Raw genomic sequence first — 6,668 nt, 5'->3', positions numbered from 1 at the left:
CCTGTCTCGAAAAAAAAAACCAAAAAAAAAAAAAAAAAAAAAAAGGAGTATGTCATTATAAACGTTGTTTTGTCTACACTGGCATTATAATAATTACGATCACCATGTCTCTGGCAATTCAGTGCTGCCACCTGGCCCTTGTTACCTCAGGATCCAATTAAACCCATTGAATTTAATTCATCTAATTGAGCAGCAGCATCTCCAACTCTAAGGTCTGGCACAAAGAAAAGGGCAAGAACAAAACTCTTCAAATGTGCTGGTTCCCTTCTCACCAGTTTGTGTCTTATAGGACTGGTGAAGGGCATATATTTTGGGTCTTCCCATTGTGGAGGATTAGGTTTTACACAACATATCCACCCTAGCATTATAATTTCCCTGAGCCTTAAAATTCTTTCAGCACTAAGCCAAGGGATATCAAGCATCTCCAACTCCTTTTCAGTAGGCCATCTTTTGATAAACACTTCAGCTAACCATTCAAACAAGCTTCTGACACCTTTTTTAACTGTGCAAGCTTCCATATTAAACCTAGAATCTCCACTCAGAGGGCTCATGTATCTCAGCCTGATCTAGTTTTCAACATTATTCCACATCCTTAAAATCCATTCCCGCACATATTCTCCAGACTTCTGCTTGAATGAATTAGCAAACTCAATAAGCTCCTTAGTAGTGTAGCACATTTCCTCATGGACTACACTTCCTATCTCCCCTCTAGGGGTCTGTTTTGCCTTGAGTCTGATTATGGGTCTAGAAGAAACTATTGATGGTCCTTGAGAAACATCAATATTGTCTTGTCTGGCGTTTCCTTCAGCGAAAGTCACTGCTGGTTTATCAGACTTTGGAGGATTAACTTCCTCGTGTGGGGAAGGCATTATTTCAAGGGGTGGGGCTGAGAGTACTATTTCCTATGGTGGAGTAAAGCCTTGAGAATCTGGAGATTCAAAATTCTCAGCTTCAATGGGGTCCTCCCACACATCCCCAATCCAAGTTACAGAATCCCATTCTTTGCCAATCAATGCCCTTACTTTAACTGCTGACACCCTCTGAAGCTGAGACTTGAATTTTCTCTGTAATTCAGCCAACCTTATAATGAGGGCTTCAGTTTGATTTTCTGCAACTTGAGCTCTATGGCTGCTGGAGAAAAGATTCTCTTCAAAGATACACTTAGAAACTTTTAGATTGGTTACTTGGATCTGGAGCTGTGAGATTTTATCATACAACTCCTTCTTTTCCTTCATTGTTTTTTTTTTTTTTTTCAGAGATACTAAGAGCGACCAGCCAGCAAAATCATTTTCCTATTTTTTCCCTAACTTGTAGAAAGTTTTGTATCCCCGAAGCACCTAATTTATCAAATAATCAAAGGCATTAGCTTCTTTAAGTTTGAAATATAGTTTCAACCACTCTGAGCTCCCAGGAGAGAGAATACCGGGAAAGGTTTCAGTAATTGTAGGTATTGGTGAATTATTAAACCAACTCCAGTTGGGTAATGGTGGTGCATGCTTTGAATCTCAGCACTTGGGAGGCAGAGGCAGTTGGATTTCTGAGTTTGAGGCCAGCCTGGTCTACAGAGTGAGTTTCAGGGCAACCAAGGCTACACAGAGAAACCCTGTCTTGAGAAAACAAAAAACAAAAAAACAAAAACAAAAAAAAACAAACAAAAAACAAAACAAAAAACAATTCCAGATTCTTAAAAGATTCATCCTTATACTTCTGCTCCTCTAGAACCACCCCACTCCCGGTACCAACTTCTGCATCAGTCAGGGTTCTCTAGAGTCACAGAACTTATGGTAGTCTCTATATAGTAAGGGAATTTGTTGTTGACTTAGAGTCTGCTGTCCAACTCCCCAACAATGGTCAGCAGCAGCTGTAAATGGAAGTCCAAGGATCTAGCAGTTGCTCAGTCCCACAAGGCAAGCAGGCAAAGAAGAGAGAGAATGTATCTTCCTTTTTCCAATATCCTTATGTAGGTCTCCAGCAGAAGGTATGACTCAGATTAAAGGTACCACTACACCTGGATCTGGGACTTGCTTTGTACCAGGCTGACACAGAGATCTCCATGCCTCAGTCTCCTGGGATTAAAAGCGTGTACTACTTTGGCTGGGCTTAAGCTTTTCATGGCCACTATGCCTCAAGATCTCCATGCCAAGATCCAGGTCAGAAACTTGTGTCTTCCAGCCTCAAGATCTGGATCACAGGTGAGCCTTCTAATTCTGGACTGTAGTTCACTCCAGATATAGTCATGTTGACAATCATGAATAGCCACTACAGATGCCTTCACTCCCAGACATCAAGGAACAATCTAAAGAAAATGATACACTCCTTCCCCAGAAGTGGGGTGGGTGGTTTTGGTCTTTTGGTGGGTTATGGATATTAGTTGTCATTAAGGGAGGGTTTGATCATAAGTTGTTATTTTTCTTGGTCAGGGAGGAAACAATGTAAAAGAAGTTAGATTCAGGGATCTCTTTCTCTTTGTCTTTTTTTCTCTATCCCTGGTTCTCTTCTATCATTAGAAGAAGAGGAGAGGGAATGAAAAGACGAAGGGAAGATAAAGGGATGTGAGGAAAAGAAGGGTGGATTATTATATCTACTTTGAGACTAAGGAAGCAATGAGTCTCAAATATTTTAGATTGGTATGAAATTTTTGTATGATAGAAATTTAAGGTTATATTTGCTACAACATAGTGTATATGATTCAATTATTGTTTAAGGTATATATGCTTATGCAACCCATTTAAATATATAGCCTAAAGTTCTAATCCTATAGAACCTACTCTTATAAACGGTTTAGGATAATTATGAAATGCAAGTCAGTGGGTAGTCACATGTATATATCAAACTGTAGTCGTGTTAGGTACTAGCTTACTTAATTACAAGAATAAGCTTTATTTAGCCTCCTGTATATGTTTTCAAAGTTAAACAGAAGGTATATATCTAGAAACAAGGAACATTTCTCTGTTGAGATAGAGTTTATATGGCTAGGTGGTCCCCCAAGACTTCAGAGTTCTGGAGGATAGGGCAGGTAAGACGCTCTAATGATAAAAGGCTTTTCTGACAGACATGTTAGCTCTTGGACATGGACAGAGCACCTCCGTTCTATTCTGAAGAAGATGACGAGCACCAAAGGACCTTCCACCTGGAGTTTGCTTCAAATGTGGCAAAACTGGCCACCAGGGAAAACAAAAATAAAACCAAAAACAAAATAAAAAACGGCTCCTTACCTTGACTGCAGACAGCATGCTGTCCAAACTGTGGCCATCCAGACACAGGGAAGCCATTGCCTCGCTTTCCTGAGACAAAGTAGGACAGTCCTTCAAAATTCCTGCTTCATGGAAAGATCTGTCAGGTCTGCTAGGCCTGGCTGCCAAAGATGGCTGCTGCAACAACACAGAGGAACCTTGGGTGACTCTGTGTGTGTGTGTATGTGTGTGTGTGTGTGTGTGTGAGTATGTTCAAGTACATGCCCACCACAGCATCGCTGTAGGTCAGAGGACAGCCACCTTGTGGGTCTCGTGGATTGAATCCAGGTGGTCAGACCTCTAGCTGCTACTCTCCCTGAGACAGAACCACCAGCATGAACTTGGACAAAGGGTGGGCCGAGGTTCTTTTCATCTTCTTCCTTTCCTTTAACTTTTAGATTTTTTTGAAGTTTTTTTTTTTTTTTTTACTACAATAAGTGATAATTAAAAAAAAAAAAAAAGAAAGAAAAAGAAAGAAAGAAAGAAAGAAATGCACAGAGCAATCCAGTACAGAACAATGCTCACGACAGCTCACCGTGGAAGTTCATGCATGGGTCAGGGGCTTACGGTGTCACTTTCTCCAGTTCTGTGATTGAAAACTTTAAGCCTTCTTCCACTCCAGAAAAACTGAAAACACTCATACACACAAAACCAACATGGCACAGATCCTTCAGCCTTCCAGACATTCTCCAGATTCCACACTGTCAGACTGTTTACTTGAAACTACTCTCAACACTATGTCAGCACTCCAAGCAAAAACTGCTGGATAGAGAGGCTGTTGATAGACTGCTAAACTTTTACAACATGTGCTCCCAAAGACAAGGGGGCCCTTCTCTTACAGTCAATTATTGTTCATAAAATTTGTGTAGAGCAGATAAATGATTTCAAGCTTGTATCTAATGAACTATCTGATTATGAGAATATTGCACAAGCTCCTTTATGGAAAAAAAGATCTCTAGATCCTTTATGGAAAAAAATTAGGCTTTTACAGTACACGTCATCTAATTGAGTTGTTTGTCAAAGGGGCTCCACGGGATCCCTCCCAAACAATCCAGGCTGTCGCCAAAACACTAGGTTGTTCTCTGCAAACTGACAGTAAGGCCCTGTTGCTGAAGACAACACCCACATAACTAGTTGAACATGAAGATATGGAGCTGGTAACCAATTAGAGACTTCTCCTCTATATTCCAACATATTTGTTACAGGAAGGCACTGGGCACACTATCAAAAGAGAAATAGAAACACCAAGCCAATCACAAACCCTCTATCTACAATGGTGTATTACCAGTAAGATCTGATAGGGCAATGGTGGCACAACGTTTATTGGCATAACCAACCAATGAGTGATCTGACTTACTTAGCCCCACTCAGTGAGATGGAACTCATACCTGACACTGCTTAGGAAACCAAGAATCTGAGACTAAATATCCCAGGCACTTAGGACAAAACCAAATAATATTGATCTAGAAAAATTTGGTGATAAAAATGACTCCTAATGACATTCTGCTGTACTTTTAGATCCATGCTTTGTTCAGCACCATTGGAAAAGCTTCCTCCTGCAACAGATGGGAACAGTAGAGAGACCCACAGCCAGACAGTATGCAGAGGGTGAGAAACCTTGCAACACTCAGCACTAAATGGGATGTCTTCATCAAATCCAACCCCTCAGAGCTCAGGGAACCCTGAGGAACAGGAGACAGAAAATGTAAGAGCTAGAGTGATTGAGGACACCAAGGAAACAAGACTTCTAAGTCAATGTGAGCAGAGCTCATATGGACTCACCAGGCCTGAAGGAGCATGCACAGGATCTGTATGGGTCTGTGCTAGGTCCTCTGGGTTTATATTATGGTGTCCAGTCTAGTGGTTTTTATAGGATTCCTGAGCATGTAAATGAGTGGGTCTCTGACTTCTGTGATTTTTCTTATTCCTTTACTTCTGTCGATTGACTTCGAAGTGATAGCTCTTGTTTCATCTTATTACATTTTATTGTTATATTTTTTGAATGAATGAATGAATGAGTGTAAACCTGGCTACTAGGATAAAGGTTAACAATGGAGCTGTCCTTTATACCTGCTGGGAGAAGGAAACTCAGTTTCCTCCAGTGGAATGACACTGGGTTTATCAGTTTCCTCCAGAGCAGATCTAATGTTCAGGAGTAGTTGATTGACTGACAAAAATGTGGTACCTTCAGGGCTGGTGAGATGGCTCATCGGGTGAAAGCACTGACTGCTCTTTCAAAGGTCCTGAATTCGAATCCCAGCAATCACATGGTGGCTCACAACCATCTGTAAGGGATCTGATGCCCTCTTCTGGTGTGTTAGAGGACAGCAATAGTGTTCTTGTCTATAATAATAAATCTTTTGAAAAAGATGTGGGAGCCAGACAGTGGTGGCTCATGCCTTTAATCCCAGCACTTGAGAGGCAGAGGCAGGTGGATTTCTGAGATCAAGGCCAGCCTGGTCTACAGAGTGAGTTCCAGTACAGCCAGGGCTACACAGAGAAACCCTATCTCAAAACAAAACAAAACAAAAAGAAATGGGATCCTCAGTTTGTTTTTTATATGCACTTTTATTTGGTTGTAGTTTGATGTTTGTTATGTTGTTGTTTTTGCTTTTGGAGGTGATGTATATTGTTTTCTGGGTCTTGAGCATTGTATTGTTGTATCAGGGTTTTGGTTTGTTCTTTGGAGAGAAAACTTAAAGTCAGGTGTGTATGGAGGAGGAGAGGATCTGGAAGGATTTGGGCAAGGGGATAAATATGATCAAAATATATTTAAATGTAAAAATTCTTTTAAATAATAAAAATACTGTATTTGTGGGCTGGCTACATAACTCACTTGGTAGAGTACTTGCCTACCATCCATGAAGCCCTGGATTGGATGCCTGGGACCAAACATTATCTGGTAGCCCACGTCTGTACTCAGGAAGTGGAAGCAGGAAAACCAAGAAGTTCAAAGTCATCCTCAGCCTGAGCTACATGAGATTCTGTGTCAAAAAAAAACAAAACAGAACAAAAACCCAACAACTTACATATACAGGTTGGAAGGATGACTCAAAGGTTAAGAACACTACTGGCTCTCCCAGATAATCTGAGTTGGCTTTTTGTCACCCACTCTGTGGCTTACAACTGCCTGCAACCCCAGTTCCAGGGTATCTAACCTCAGCAGACTCCAGCATGCGTGTAGTGCATATAAACTCTTGTAAGGAAACACATGCAACATAAAATAAGTAACAAATGAATCTTTAAAAAAAATACAGCTGGGCAGTAGTGGTGCAAAAGCCTTTAGTACCAGCTCTTGGGAGGCAGAAGCTGGCAGATCTCTGAGTTCAAGGTCACCCTCTTCTATACAGTGAGTTCCAGGACAGCCAAGGCTACACAGAGAAAAGCAGATTCATTAATTAAAATACACACACACACATATATGTATATATATAT

Source organism: Mastomys coucha, unplaced genomic scaffold (assembly GCF_008632895.1).
Source record: "Mastomys coucha isolate ucsf_1 unplaced genomic scaffold, UCSF_Mcou_1 pScaffold14, whole genome shotgun sequence".
In the NCBI taxonomy this organism is placed as follows: Eukaryota; Metazoa; Chordata; class Mammalia; order Rodentia; family Muridae; genus Mastomys; species Mastomys coucha.
This window is presented reverse-complemented; position numbering follows the sequence as displayed.